Consider the following 16,244-nt stretch of genomic DNA (forward strand, 5'->3'; position numbering starts at 1 on the left):
TTTTTTTTTTGAGAAAATGTTCTGCCCTATTTAGAAGCACCAAGTGATGCTGCAGCTAAGCTTAGCGTGGGTCAAGTAAGCCTTACTGCGTATTGTCTGCTGTCCTTGCACGTTTCCGTATTGCACAGGACCTATTGTTTCCAGCTTGCAGCTGTTCTATACAGCTCAATCTGTGTAGCTGCCAAAACCGCTTCATGGCCAAGCTGTCTCTAGTAAGAGAGTTTAAAGAAATTATCTTCCCTTTCTTCAGTGGTTTGAAAGATGGAGATGCTTCGGACTGTGATGCAAAATTTCCCCAGTGTGTTCAATTCCTGTGCTATGGTGAAGTGGTTAAACAGTGGGTTTTAAACAGTGCAATGCGATGTTGTGCATGCTGACAAAATAAGACAACAGGACAGTGCAGGTCACAGGCAAGAGAATTTCGGTTGATTTTAGGGAAAAAACTTGAACCACTGAACACTTGCTGAATTTTGTGTCATTTAAATGGCTAGCACTTAATATTTCAGAAATAGTAAGTGCTACTTTCTGCAGTTCCCTATTACAACTCTAGTTTATTTCCATCAGTATTTTCAAACTGCAGTCAGAACAAGAAAAAGTTCCTTAAAATACTTGAGGGGAGAGAAATAGCATAGCGAGAAATCGCAAAGCCTTTTCCTGATGTCCTCAGACCTTTGCTGCGGGGTGTTACTCTCATTCCAAGTGCTTTTTGCCTTAAGGTGGCTTTTCAGTAAATACTACTAGTTTTGTAAAATTTGTCAGGGTTCAATTAGATTTTCTATTCAAAGCACTGTAAATTTTGACCTGTCTTCAGGCTCTGCTTATAATGTTGACTGACCCACAGGTCTGGTCATTTTAACTGAACTGATGTTCATTTTCTGGCATCTTACTAATTCAACCAGGAGTATTTGTTGCATTTCTTTGTCTTCTGGCTATTTCGTCCAATTCAGTTTGCTCTCTGCTGTAGTTTTCTCACTTTAGGTTTACATTATTATATTAGTGCCTTTCTCATTCTGAGGTCAAATGGTACTTCAGTGAGAAGTCAGAATGTGAGGATTGGCTCATGTCACAAACTTAATTTAACCATCATTTATGTTCTTGGAAGCACTCAATTTTTTATCCATTTCATTTATCTTAATACCTTCTTTTAAGTAAAACTTTGACAAATTGTCGCAATACATGGAAGATACTTTAGCATAGTCTTTTGAAAATAATTTTCCTAAAGATCAGTGTGAATTCTTGTCCAGAACAGACTTAAAATAATGGTGCTATGAAATGTCAAAGCTGGTAAAACTATTAAAAAGGAATTTTGACTAATGGCCCGTGTATGTGGCTTAACATTTAAGTAAAGATTGCATTTCTGACTTCAGTTATTAGAAAAATTCAGCTAGAGCATTTCTCTACAGCTTCCTGCTGACTTAAGTTTTCTTTGTCTGGCTATAGCTGTGGGAAGAGCTCAGTGCAACACATCTCTGGAATTTTCCAGCTTTGTTCGGGGTGCTGTTCGCGCTCCGCTTGCAGCCACGAGCCCTCTCTCCGGGGGCATGCTGGCTTTCTGGGCTCAAGTGGTGTTTTGTGTTAAAGCCGAGTCAGTTTTCTGGGCTAAATACTTCCGTGGAAGCCCACACTGAGAAAGGTAGTTTCCATGTAAGTGAATCAGGGAACTGTGTGTTGACAAGCCAGGGAGATGGCAGGCTTGAAAAAACAAGATTCCATTCTGACAGAGCCATCGAGGTCATTCCTAAAAATATGTAATTCACAATTGCTTTTTGGGTTTTGTTTTTTGTTGTTTTGTTTATTTTTACTTCCTGGTTTACTAACAAATCATGTACTATTTGTAATCCAGTATCAATCTCAATTTTTTTTTTTTTTGCTTTTCAGTTTTTTCACCATATGAATTGTTAGTGATTTTTTTGTTTGTTTGTTGCCATCCAGAATTTTTACAGGAATTTTATAACCAACTAGTGAATGCTCTGACAGTCTAAGGGTCAGTCAAAATACATACCAGTTTCCTGCCCCATTACTTCACATCCTACATGCTGGTGATGTACTCGCATGTCTGCCATTTAGTTCAAGGGACACACAGGAACAACAGAGATGGGTTCCCTGGCTTAGGGAAAGGAAAGGACAAACTGCATAATGAATCACCGGTACCTACACATACAGCATCGCTGACAGGCAGTCCCTACAAGTCAAATGGGTTGCAGAGTGCTGCATTAGCCTGCTGTCCTTTTGGAAGTGATACACCCAAGGTGGTGGTATGATTCATATTGTGTTTATTTTGGTACTCAAATTGCAGCTGTAGGAAAGTTCTTTCAAGTACACTGATGTTGAGGACTTGGTTTGCTTGTGTATGCGGTATTAACCTATTCAGCAGGCTTAAATCAGACTCTTCCTCTTCTCTCAGGAAATGAATTCATTTTATATGTACAGATTTCATAAGGAGAATGCCATGAATGCATTCAATCTGCCAGTTCCTCTTCGTATCACAATTCAGTAAGATTTTCTGATAACCTTTGTTGTACATCCATGAGTGTTTCTTCCTGTGGGGAGGGTGTGTGAAGCTGACAGCTACAGTCTGAGGCAGCATGTTAATGGTAGGCTTGTTTGAGATGCAGCCCTGGAGTTCTATCAGGAAATACACTGCCATTTCACATCTTTGTTGAATTGAAACCAGGGAATCAACATTATGTATTCAAGAGCAAGAAAAATGGCATTTGCAGCAGGGTGTAATTTTATTTTTATGGTCCCAAGCATTCTTTTGTTTGCAATTTTGGCTTTTAATGTATTCACGATATCTTGAAAGAGGGGTATATGTGGAGGTGGGATTTTTTAACATTGTGGGGTTTGTTGTTGTTTCTAGCTTATATAAATGTATATATTCTGTAAAGATCAAAGGTGACCTGAAAAGAGGGTTTGTAAGAGATTTTTCATCCAAATGATATTTTTTGGAATACAAACGATGGGGAAAAAAAGAAGAGAAATTTTAAGATAGTTCTCTCAAACTTTGGTTTTGTTCAAAGTTCTTACTTTCACAAGACATCTTATTTTTAGCAGAATTGCTAATAACGCAGTGAAGTATGTGGTAACAAAAGTAATGGTAAGTATTTTAACAAAAATCTCTCCCACTTGATGACACACACACACACACACTCTCTGTGGTTATTTCATTCATTCTCCTGAGAGATTCCTGGACACTTTTCAAGAGCAGATACGCTTTTTTATAATGCTATTTAAAAATATATATGGATTTTCTTTTAAATCTTTTCAGGTGTACTTTATTTTTAAATTTTTATTTGCATATAAAATTTATAAAGTTAGATTATGACAGTACTGTTTCTAGTGCTTCTGAAGCCACCTTTAAAGTCTGCCTTGGATGATCTGTCAACTCAAATTATTAAACTTGCATCTTTTTTGTAGACCCTGTGCAATTACAATATCTTTAATTTGTCTACTTTTTATGGTAAAGTTCAAGGGAAAAGACAAGCCAATTTGTTCATGACAATATTGAAATACTGCTTAATACATTTATTTAAAAGCAAAAAAAATTCTGTTATGATTGAAAGGAAAGGCTGGGAAGAAAATGTGAAATCCCACTGTATGAAGCTATAGAAGTCTTGTCAAAGTCCGAGTACTTGAGAAACTTCAAATGATCTTGCTGATTTAAACAAGGAATTAAGAATTCGCTCAGGGAAAATGTGGGCTATAAGTTGTATAAAACAGAATCAGAAAGGTCATGAGAGATGACAACAAGGTGCATGTCTCACATATGATTTATAGAGTTAAATGCAAATCATATGCATATGTGGAGAAAGTTATTTCAGGTAACTCTGGGGAAATTTTTAAAAGTCCAGTTAATTTCTCAGATTCTTCAAATTTACATATGAACATTATTTGATGGCAGTTTAATGTCTACACTTGTTTGTTACCATTTAAATAGCAACTACATGGGAAGAGCAAAGTATTTATTTGCAAGGGGGAAAGAAAGAAAATGTTCATAATATTCTAAACCACATAGTAGTAGTAGTGTTCCTCAAGTACTAAAACCAGCAGTATTTTGTGTTCATACCTAAAGTGCATTTTCTTTATTAAAAAAATGTTTTATGAGATGACTTGGAGAAACCTCGAAGAAAAGTCTTTCTCTGTTAATTGCCCAAAAGTTAAGGTTGCGCTATTCTCGTGCAAGTAGGCAAATGCTTCTGTAGAAATGCTTTGGGGGAGAGAAATATAAGAACAAACTAAAGCCACAAGGATTTTTGCCATTTTTCATCAGTGATGATGTGCCCTGCCATATGCTACAGGCAGAGGTTATCCCATCGTGATGAAGTGCACGGTGGTAATATGTATATCTGTCCATGTAAGTGAACAAATATGTTTTAGGAGGATTATATAGAAAGATTTAAGCTTAAGAAGCAGCAGCACACACAGGCTCGTAAAGCTAAGGAGAGAACTGCAAAGTGTGTTGGGCGCTTTTTTACTGATGAATGGCTCTTGCCTGGCATGACTGGTATGTGTACAAACAATACTGCTATGTTAACCCACTGCTAAAAGACGTAGTGGAGAGAAACAATTTCATGCGTGTAGACGTGTGTATACCCATAATGTTCAGGATTTATGGTGAGGGGTGAGTACAGGATATTGCAGTGGCAGATCCTGAGGTACTTCTAATAAAAAGAAAGTCTGAAGTCCATAACTTGTAATAATTGTATCACGTATAAAGAAAATCACTTAAACTCTGCTACTATCCTAATAGTAGCTAATATCTGCTACTCTGCTACTACTAACACTCCTCTTTCTCTTAGCACTCCCCTTGCTTATCTTTTGCTGACAAGATGCTGTAAGGAAATACTTCTCTGCATTTCTTTCACTTCTGTCAATCATTGATAATGATGATCTTGAAACTACTCTGCAGTGGCAACTCGCGGTACTTCAGTAAATTGTGGCTTTTGTCAGATAAATTGCATTGGTAAAAATTTTCTTGATCCCTAAAACCTTCATTTATCTTCCCATTAAAAGTATATATATTCTCCAACTTCCATTCTTCCCTTTTAATCTGTAAAGCACAGCATATGATGTGGTTTCTTTGTTGATTTTACAGATAATTTTTAGCCTGTCAAAGACCTTCTGTCTCAACAACTTTGAAACAAAGATTTTTAAATAGATGATAAAGTGCAGCTGCCAGATTAACAGACATAAGAAACTGGAAGGGGAGGATCTCACAGATGGTTCTAATAAAACTGGGCAAACAGCAAAGGAGTGTGGTGGGGGTGGGTGGGGGAGTGGATTGAAATTCAAATCGTAATCCCAGTGCAAGTCTTGGGTTTAGTTTGTGAAAGAAAGTTGCATAAACAGCCATTTGAGGGTTTGGGGTTGGGTGGGGTTTTTATTGTTGCTTTCAATTTTTCCTGTTGCTATAGTACTGCTGATTTTTCCTTCTTCCTGTATCCCTATGTCCATATTGCTTCCTGAGGCTTGTATTGCTGGGCCAGGAGTCCTCCTCTAGAAAGCCACATTCAGATATTTGTAAGATTTTTGTGAACGTGAAATACCAGTAAAAGCCTAGATTTTCCGTAACTGTTGAGATAGGAAATTCTTCTTGTTGTTACAGCAAAGAACAGTAAAAGCAATGCAGTACACTTCTGTTGCTTTACTGACAGGTGCTGCCCTTGGTCCTGTGTTCTGTCCCATAGCCTCTGCACAGGCTGTACAGCTCTTTGTGAATTTAGTAAGTTCCTTTTGGCTAAGATTGGAACTCTTCTCCAAGCTTTAATACGCCATGTGTTCCTTTAATCTATAAGAAGTTTGTACTACATGATTCATTCATAAGGATGGATGACTAGTAGTACCTTCTGTCTTCTTTCTGCTTTCTACTCTTATTAAATAATATTAGGTCTGTAATATTAGGCCAAAAATTAATGAATAAACATTGCAGTAGGAAGGATGCAGCTGAGGGAGGGCGGCCTGGATAGTCCCCGGTGGTCTCAGAATTCAATCACTAGTTCTTCTTGATGTGACAGTTTGGGGTTTCTTGGTGGGAAAATGAGCGTAGTTGTGTTGGTTTTAACCATTTCAATTCAGACTTGCTCATACCTTGAGCTTGGTTTTTCATCGTGGTAGCTCATGGCAAGTTATTTTATTTGGTGAAAGAATGTATGTTCCCAGTGAATATACCCACGATGGCACTTCCAGGTTCAATTGGCGGGTTTGTGTTCTAGAAAGCCAGTTGAATTAGAGTGAATTGTTTCCAACTTTTTAGGATGGCTACTACAGCTGTAAGATGCAGTCTTTTCTTTTCCATTTAGGGTCAGCTGGATGTGGTCACACCATGGTAGGTAGATGTATAGTCAGAGTTCAGTTTTAACCTGCACCTGGACTATCAGACTACAAGAAAGACAAGCTGGTAGCTCTTCTGGGCAGAGAACTGTATTTTCACCACGTTTCCAGAACCAAAGCAATTAATGCCTTTATTTTTTTTTTCCCTCTTGCTAATCTTTCCTTTCTTCGAAGAAAGGAATATTGTTCTGGGACCACACAGACTTTCAACCTACACAGTAGCCCTTTGGGATGTGTTTTCATGTTGCAGTGTCAAAAGCTTTGCAAATCAGTAGTTCAGGAGTGGCAAATCCTTCAAATGCATGAGTAACAGATACTTGTTTTTAAGAGTCCTTAAGCATGAGCAAGTCATTAAGTACTTCATTTCTCTCCATGAATCAGTTCTATTTAAATAGTATATTCATGTTATATTTAATATTTTTAAAAGTAAAAAAAGTTTTGACTTTAAAACTCCCTTTTTCAGAGTCTCTTCTCCTGTACATCTATGAATTTGTATTAAAAACATAAGTATATCTGGAAAGGAAAGGACATTCCCTGTACTGCTTCATTCCCTTTGTCGGTCTCCTTTGAGTGAATGGAGTCTGTCTACAGCATTTCTTCACCCAAGGAGACAATTTTGAAGTGAAGAAGTTATTACACTGTGAAAACAGAATGCATCCCTCTTTATCACCTGGTCAACGGTTAGGTAATGCCACTTTAAAATGCCATCACCCGAGCAGCCTGTCTGTGTGTACAGTAATAAATAACAGCAATATCCCCTCACGCTTCAGGGGGAGCTCTGGAAATTCTGGTCTTCAGATGGGTATTTTCTGTGCCAGGTGACTCGCAGCCTCTTTGGCAAAGCTGTCACGCATCCATTGTGTGCGGGAAGCCTGTGAAATTTCATTGAAGGAAATCCCACAGTTTATTGAAATGCTTTGGGGGTTGATATTGACCCAGTGATGTTGTGTTGTGTTTTGCTGGTACAGTCAATTTGGAAATAGTCTATTCCCCTCTCTTTACTGAATGATGCAAAAAGGATAACCTAACATGCATATTCATAATTATGTATTTTTACAGGTTTTTGTGTCCCAAGATACCAACATGCTGATACATTAAACAGCATAAATCTTGCCAGAATCCTACTAGCTTGGCAAATCTGATAGCCAGCTGAAAGCGAAGAGTAGTTCTTATGATAAAAATTGGGCAATGTACAGAATGCTGAAGTATCACCATTCATTCACAGCCCATGAAGAGTTCACTTGCTGTCAACATTAACAGGAAAAAAATTTCCCAAATCATGCCTTTGCTTCCTTGGGGACTTTCTTCAGTTTTTGCCTCCTTACATAGTCAGCAATCATAACTTGTATGGTGGTTTTTGAAATGTAGACTTCCTGTTACTAATCTTGTAATTAGGTGCCCTTTTATTCATGGGCTGTCACTCAGATTGACAGGACAGATAGCTCCCAGCCTTGGCAGTTGCTAGAAACTAGGGGATGTTTTGCAGAAATGGCTTGTGATTCATTTGTTTAGCATTCCACGCTCTTTGTTTGGTGAGGACAGCTTGTATGGGACTGAGTCACATGGCAGCTCTTTTCATACTGAGTTTCTACTGCCTGCAGCCTCTGTGGAAAGCCAAGGGAAAAAAAGGAGAGGGGGATTTATCTACATCTTCACTTACTCCATCCATGTCAATTGTCTAATAAGAGCAGCAGCTTAAAAGGAAGGATTTCACGTCATCTTTATCAATTAGCTTAAAATGTTGTAAATTAATCTACAGTACCAAGCACTGAAACATAAGTAAATAGAGAGTGGTCAGGGTTTGTGCCAGGATTTGATTCTTTGTGAGTGGTAAATTGCATTTTTTTAAGTCAGTGTGCTGTTTGGGAGTACAATAACAACTTTATATATGATATTCATACCACTTGTTGACTTAGCTACCTTTTAATATGTAATATGCTTATGTTGGAGATGAAATGTTTTCTGTGGCACCTATAAAATATAATGAAACAGCAGCTTTAAAAAACACCTAAATGTTCCTCACGAGCCACAGGAACACCTGATTTATATAAAGCAGTGGTAGTGAATCTGTGCCATCTCCAGCTGTGCCAGAGCTGTTGGAGGGCGATTCTGCAAGGCAAGGCAAATGGCAAGCAAAGCCCTTTGCTACTGCTGTGCAAAGTCTGCAGAATTTTAGGACAGAGGTGAAAATGTTTGTATGCAACTGAAATTAGAAAATGGATGTAAATGTTGGTGTTTTACTATAGTATTCCACCTTATCTATATTTAAAGTAGCGGCACAGGTCAAAATGTAACCGCATTTGGTTTTCTTAATATTTTGTTAGTTTTGCTTTTAGTTTAGGTAATTTCCTGGGATAACAGTCCTGGGAATCGTGAGGATGTTACATACATTAGTTGCCCTCGGTGAATTTTAGTATTGCCAAACATTAAGTACTATTTCTACTGTTATTCTATCTATCTTAAGTTAGACGCTGCTATGGCTATGGCAGTGTTTTTCTTGGTGTTTCCTATAGAGATGTACCCAGAGGTACCTACAATTTGAGAACCTGTGCTGCAGGCTGGTGGAGCTGTGGCCACCTCAAGCACTAAAGGAGGAGAAATCCAGGCGGCTCCTCCTTTAGCCAGCTTCTTTAATTGAGCCTGCTGCCTTAATCCACATAGTTCCCAGTCCTTGCTCTTCTAGCCAGAAGAAAAAAACTCTGGAAGGGGTTAAAATTTTACACAAACACATTGCTTTATTGAGAAACTTTAAATATGTGTTCAATGTAGCTGTTCCATGCCATGAAGCATTTGCCGATTTCTTTGTTCTGCAGGGCTGTTTTTTAATTAATTCAAAGAACTCGGTAATATGCAAAAAGTTTTGCTGCTGAGTGAGGTTCTCAAACAACTAAGGACTGTGGTATTCTCTCACTACTCGTTCTGGAGGCTTTGCAGGGCTCTGTTCTCCTACACCATATTTCTGGCTAATCCCATCTGCAAAAGGGAATTGGTTGGTACATCTCAGACAGGTTGGGAGGAGAACATTAAATTTTCTCTGCCTGGAGTAAACTCTCAACTTCTCTCTAATATCTCCATTTAGAAGGATGAACCACAAGTTGAAGTTTAAGACTAAATTAGTGGCTATTCCTTTATCTGTCTTCAGTAGGAGGTTATTCATCCCTCTCATTAATTACATTTTTAGGCACATAATGTGTGGTTTTGGTTATGATGGCTCTTGCTCATCTCACCTGTTGCTGTTCATCTGCAAAGCTATTTCAGTATCTTCCTTTCAAATGTTCTAAAAAACTGTTTTTGTAGTGATAACTGTTGTCAAGGCATTTTGCTTCTGCTGCTCAGCAGTTGATGGTTTTGCTTGTCGTGCTCATCGGTGCTGTCTTGCTATTGTACAGTCTGTGTATGCTCACCGGACTGTAATTTCTTTTCACTGAAGTTATAAAGTGCTTTGTTCCATGCTATCTGTGGCTTTCATAATACAGATAATTTCTTTGGGCATTTGAGTTTACTTTCTTTCCACCAACTTTGCCGTCCACAAATGTGTTCATACTTGAAGTCACCATAGCAGAATACGGGGAGGGGGGCAGCAGGGGGAAGGGGGGAAAAAAACACCCAGAAACAAAACCCCAAAAGAACCAGCAAGTACTGTCTCCTTGAGTAACTCAAAAGACCTCTGGGAGTGTCAGAGGCACGGCCTGAACACGGTCAGAAAACCAACAAATAACTTCTGGGCTGCTCTAGTAGGGGATGAGCATGCCTGTAAATGTGTCTGACTGTGATTAACGTGAGGGTTATTTAACTTACTCGAATGAAGGTGTAACCATCGTGAACTGCTTATATGCAAACATAAGTGCTGTTAAAGCTGTGTGCTTTCATTCTGTTCAAAGATGCAATATCTGTAGCTAGTTTTCTTCACATTTTTCCTAGCTTGTTCTTCATATTTTGTTTGGAAATTGGAATTAAAAATAAGGAAACTGCTAAGATGGCCTTTTCCTTTTACTAGGAGAAGTTCTCAATTATACCGGCTAGCTTCTGCAGTTCTTCAGTGTGTGTGCTTTTATTGCAAAGCTAGTAGTGTGACTATACGGCAGATAAAATTAAAAGGAGAGTGCAGCAGTATGCTCCTGGGGTTTAGAAAAGAAATTTGAATGCTAAGGAGGAGGAAAAGTCTGGTGTGCAGCTATGTAGCCAGAATTCTGAAAAGAATTCAGGTGTCTTTTTATGTGGGTCTTGTAGCATTTAAGTGATAAGGAGATCACTGAAGAAGGAAAATTACATTGGAAATTTGTTTGAAACATCATTGTCTCTCTTTTACAGAAAATGTTGCTGTCCTGACCAGTAATCATGAAGAGAAGGGGATGAAGTGAATTTGTCTGGAGAAGTAGGAAGTTTTGAAATTTTCAGCAGGATTTATTGCCAGTAGCTGCAGAAGGTTTTGCAAAGCCAACTGTTGGTGTTAGAATGGATGAAATTCCTCAAACTTAAGCGGTAACTAATTTTTCAGACATCTTTTTATTTCCCTAATACAGTATCCTAAGATAATTTGTGTGGATTATAGAGGATATTGTTTTAATACTACCAGAGTTTAAACAGAGTAATCTTATAAGAGCCAAACATTGGATGAATCTGTAATTTTGTGAGTTTCATTTATTAACAAGGAGTTGGAGTTTTAGTATCTGATGGTTTACTTGACAGTTGAAATTTCTTCCTGAGGGTTCATCCTATCTCTTCATCATTGAAAAACTAAATCAGATTTGGCTGTTACTCTATTAGTGACTGTCTTCCTAGCAAAACTGCAATTTGGAACAAGCTGTAGAAGCATCTCTGTACCTGGTTTTAGTTATATGGTAAGTAATTTGTGTGACTTCTGAAACTTAAGAAAAGACACATTTACGTAGTACACTATGATTCTCTTTTTCCATTTTCTTTTCTTTGCCCTTCTTACTCACTTATCCTGTTCTCTGCCCTTCATCCGTTTGTAATCAGGTATGAAACATCTAAAATACTTTTATCTTATACTTGAAACCTGTACTATGTCTTGACCAGGTCAGTGTACTAGTCAGGAATACAAAACTGTGCTACTTCTGAAGTGGGAGCAGAAGGACCCTAGCTTCTCCTACCTATCCATTTGTAGGCTTTGTCCCTTTGTAAAAGTGGGTGAAGTGTAGCCAATCAGTAAAAACAGAAGGGGGGGAGGAATTACCAGACCTTTAGTAGACCAGGATGATGTTTCGATGTCTTTTGAGAGAAGAGAGTAAAAGGTCTTCATGCACTTCTCAAAGCCTCGCTGAACAAGAGAATTTTCCTTAGTTTGGTTACACTGATGGAAAACAGTAAAATCGCTACATGTCTTCCATTTGGCATGCATAAAAAAAGGGTATGTATGTGTTTTTGATAGCTACAATTTCAAAAATGTTAGGAATTCAGATTTTCAGACATTTATAATGGTTCCTCCTACCCTCTGTTCTTGAGGGAGAGGGAACAACTCTGACAGTATATACGTGACTTTTGGTAGAAAAATTAGTACTACACTTACGAACCTTACAAGTATAGCTGTTCTCCTTTACCAGTCCAGGTAAGGTATTTCTTCCACCCATGTATCATAGCCTGTTTTAAAACTTTAATGGGAGAAGTGTTAGTGCCCTAGAATAATTCTATCCTAATTTCTGTGAGGGTAAAGGCAGGCTTTTAGAAAATGTTCAGCATTAACATAACTGTTGCTATCTGAAATCAAGATTAAGGCTCCTTAGGTCACATGAAAGCACAGTCAGACCAGCTCTGAGGAGCCTCCCAGCAACTTGGCCAATGCATCAGCTGATCAATAGACTGGTGGGGTTTTTCTCTAATTGTTTTCCTATCTTTACCAGTTGTCTGGTTTGTTGCCAGAGTTGCTTGTATATTGTCTTTATTGCTGCTGCTGTATTGGCAAGAAGGGAGGGCTTGCAGATTCCATTCATCTGCACTGGTAACAAATGAAGCTCAGAAAGGACTTAAAAGAAAAATGTTTTTCTTCTTTTAATTTTTCAAATTTACTGTGCTCATAATGTTTTGTCTCTGTTCTTCTCCTTACTTCTTCGAATGTGTGCACATATAGATCTCTTAATTCATTGATGTGTCTAAAGAGAAGAGGAGAGAAACACAGTTCCAGTTCTCATGTGTTCATTTTGCAAAAGCTGTGGAGCTGGGGCACTTCAGTGTGCTTTCACATTTCTGTGAGACACTTTAGAGCCCAGAAATATTAGCAGCATGAGTTAAAAAGCAATACTAACCACAAACTCATTTTTACTAAGGAAAATGTACCACCTTGGCATGTCTTAATTCAGCAGATTAGGAAAAGATACAAATAGTTTAGAACCATCATCATTTTAGAGGAAGGAGTCTTAGAGGACTGGAAAGTGATGTTTTGTTTGTACATTGCCCTCTGGCAGAGCAACTTTTTCTTTATGCATCCAGCCTTTGTCAAAACAGCACTAACTGAGAATCTCCCAGGGACAATGGCTTCAGCTGAGGAAACAGGTTCCTGCAATTGTTGCTGTATTGAAATTACTATTATTTAGCTGATAAAAGTGACAATCAGTGGCCCTGGAACAGGAATAACAATGCTATGTGATAGATTTCTCTCCTGCCACAGGAAGATTTTCATAGGCTGAACATCAAGAGGTTTGTGTAGTTCTCGGAAGTGCTGGGTGAGCCGAGCAGGAGGAGGCCCAGCAAGAGCCAGGGGTTGCTGTTTTGGGCAGATCTCCCTGCTGGAGATGCTCCGGAGTGGCCTAGAGTGGCCTAGGTGGGAACGGCTTGAGGATGCCAGGGGAACAGATCCTTTCTGGCTCTGACAACAGCTGGAGGATGTTGCATGGGAGGTGCTCTTGGCTCGGGGATTTTAAATGGGAGGGGTTTCTCTCAGCTTGAGAACACATTTTTTCCGCTTGACTCACTGAGTGAAATCTAAATGAATGATAAAATTTCTAAAAGTAACATTGAATTGGTCAGAATAATAAAAAATGCATTTATCATCAGGAAGGAAGAGCAAAATAAGGGGCAAGATTCAACGAAGAGGAAGTCACCACCTTCTCAATAACAATGGAAGGTTGTAGGCAGCTGAACACACCTTTGTTCAACAGCCTGCCTAGTTCTCCAGCCACACAGTAATTTACAATCAGAGAGAATTTTTCTGAAACTATTATCAGCCTCTTCTCCCACATGCAGTACCCACACACGTTTCTGTAGGGACACTTTCCACTGAAAAGACATTACACTACGAACGTTGTTTGTGTAGGTGAACTCATCATATAGAATGCAAGCCTATATGTGCATGAAAGGAAACTGCCCACTAATTCCTGCAGAACCCATTTTTTTCCAGGAACAACACCAGCCTTTGTTTCTTCTCTTTGGCTTGGCACATAGAGCAAAGAAGGGACATAAAATACTGGCACTGAAGCGGAGCCTGGTGTGACTGATTTATACTGTAGATAAAGCTAGGTACCTGCAGAAGACAGGGAGGGGCTACTGGGGTAAATGTATGTTTAAGATAATAACAATTAAAATTATCTTGTAATGATTTTCTATTTCTACACTGTATTTCCTTTGTTCGCTCCTGAGCAGTTTGCCAAACTTCAGCTGCTGTATCAATTACTTTGTACTTAACAGTTTGAAAAAGCGTTGGGAGCAGAGGCACGATGCTCTGTGTGCTTCTTGTCCAGAGCAGGCCAGCTGCCTTCCCCATCAGTGCTGCAGGAGTCGCAGAATTACATCGCTAAACCAGGGAAGGGCTAGGGGAGCATTTTAACTTCAGTTACACGTGAACAAAAGAAAGATTCAAAACCCAAGATTTTTAGCTCTGTCTCAAACGTAGCTAAAAAATACTAAAATCGGGATATGTTTGGGTTCAGAGGGTTAAGAAGAGACTTTGTTCTTCCCCTGAGACCTGGCTTGCTAGCTTCTTGGGTCCAACCAGGCCTTTCGGTTGAGGTTTAAATGTCTGAAGGTGATGATTCAAAATGGAAACATTGACAGAGTAAGCAGCAGTAACATAAAAATATTTATTAAATGTCCCTATATGCCGTTCTTTCCAAAGAGCAAATGTCATTTTTCATGAGCTTGCATTAGTCTCCATTTTCACTTATGCTTATCTGTGAAATCTGTCCCATCACAGGTATGTTAAAAATACTGTCCTTGTCAGTTCATCTGATAAAAGGAGACTGATGCTTGTGTTTGTTAAATTCATGCTGGTATGATGGCTGTCCCTGGAAACTTCAAATAAGCAGGACAGGCAAAATGGAAAAATCATCTCATAAATTTGTAAAGCTCCAAGCCAGCACTGCTCTTTATTTTGAACAGACTCCTGTATTTTACATCAAAACAACTCTGCTGCTGGGTATCGGATCTTCTAGCTCTTTTTGTGATGGGATGGCAGATTGCTTACTGCAGGAGCAGTGAATTTTCAGTGATGGGGAGATAAGAGACCTTGCTTACACGGTGAGGTCTCCAGTTTTCATTTGTTCAATATTTGTAACAGATTCACCCTCCCTTAATTTCCATCATGTGAAACTAGTGTATTTTACTTTGTCATTTCATTTATCAGCTGTTCAGTTGGTGATAATTAGATTGTATTTTTCATGCTGGGTCCTTTCATTCTTCTCTAGCCTGTTATTATGTGATGTGGTCTTGGCAAGAAACACATTCCTATTCTTAAAAAAAAAAAAAAAAAAACTGAACACATCTCAGATCCTGCTAATTAAGAAAATTATCAACTTCTAGAGTTGAAAAAGATAATCAGCACTTGAGCCTGCTGCAAACAAGAATCATTTTGTATTAACAAGAAGAACTTTCTTACTGAGTTGGAAAAGATTATGTATGTAGTTCCCATAAAAAGAAATTTTTTTAAGTGCTGTCCAGATACTGAAGAGTTATAGCCTATGGTATTGGTGCTATTTTTTTGCTACAACCTGTAAATCAAAGTTGTTACATCAGCTCTGTACGCTCCCTATTAGGAAGTGGCATGTAGGTGATTATGTAAATACCATACTTCTGGCCTGTCTGTTAACATTAAGAGTGGAATGAGGGAATGAGAGACCAGAAAGCAGCCACATATAAAAATATACCTGAGAAAGAGAGCTAAGCTAGCAGCGCCGCACGCTATGGTAGGAGATATGTCTTCTTACAGCACAGCCATTTCCTAACGCAGTCCCCTAGGCGTGTGTGCCAGGCGTGCGTGGAGCGCGGGGGGTCCCGCCGGCCCCGGTTCTGGGCAGTCACGTTCCCCCCGTACACTACAGCACCCACCCCATGCAGTGGGGTGCTTCAGCAACATCTCTTATCTCGCCTTTCAACACAAAATAATCAGAATGTTGGAGGCCCATCAGATTCAAAGCTTTTCTTAGCAATTTATGCGGAATGCAACTTTTTCTTTCAGACATGGATTTCTTTAACCCTCCAAGTATAACTCTGAAAATGCTTTCAGAAACAATCGCTTCTAATGCATAGTCTTTTTTCCTTTGTTCTTACAAAGCAGGATTTTTTCAGCCCAACCATCACTATCTTAAATATGAACATTAGCATACATCTATTCTAAGCAAAAATGCTTCCTAGTTGAATAGGTAGGGGTTTTAACAGACTTCAAAATCATTCCAAAAATACCTGGCTTGCTTTCTTTTCAGCCGTGTCTTATACGTCATTCTTTATATGAGTTAACCTATTTTTTTGCCAAGCTTTTATTTTTATTTCATTACTTTCCATTTCTGGTAATAAAAATTCTCCAAAGAAAAACTGCAGGTTACACTTTAACTCGCACTGTTATGATGATGCTTTGTGATTTGCGTTACAGTGGCATTCCAAAGATATTTAACAAAATTCAGACTTTTCCTACTGAAGGAGTATGTTAGGCAGTGTGCAAACATAATTGGGATGGTTTATTTTTCAAT

General features: G+C 38.7%; 1 protein-coding gene across 6 annotated transcripts in view; it reads left to right on the forward strand.

The window, feature by feature from the left end:
* The window catches only part of PEAK1 (pseudopodium enriched atypical kinase 1), a 123,287-nt gene that overhangs the window by 42,432 nt on the left and 64,611 nt on the right, over nt 1-16,244 (forward strand). For all 6 annotated transcript variants that reach the window (XR_012624939.1, XM_074838083.1, XM_074838082.1 and 3 more), the window contains exon 2: nt 10,642-10,812. The gene's annotated coding sequence lies outside the window, so the exon portion shown is untranslated. The remainder of the gene's footprint in view (nt 1-10,641; nt 10,813-16,244) is intronic.

Source organism: Strix aluco, chromosome 12, assembly GCF_031877795.1.
Source record: "Strix aluco isolate bStrAlu1 chromosome 12, bStrAlu1.hap1, whole genome shotgun sequence".
Classification (NCBI taxonomy): domain Eukaryota; kingdom Metazoa; phylum Chordata; class Aves; order Strigiformes; family Strigidae; genus Strix; species Strix aluco.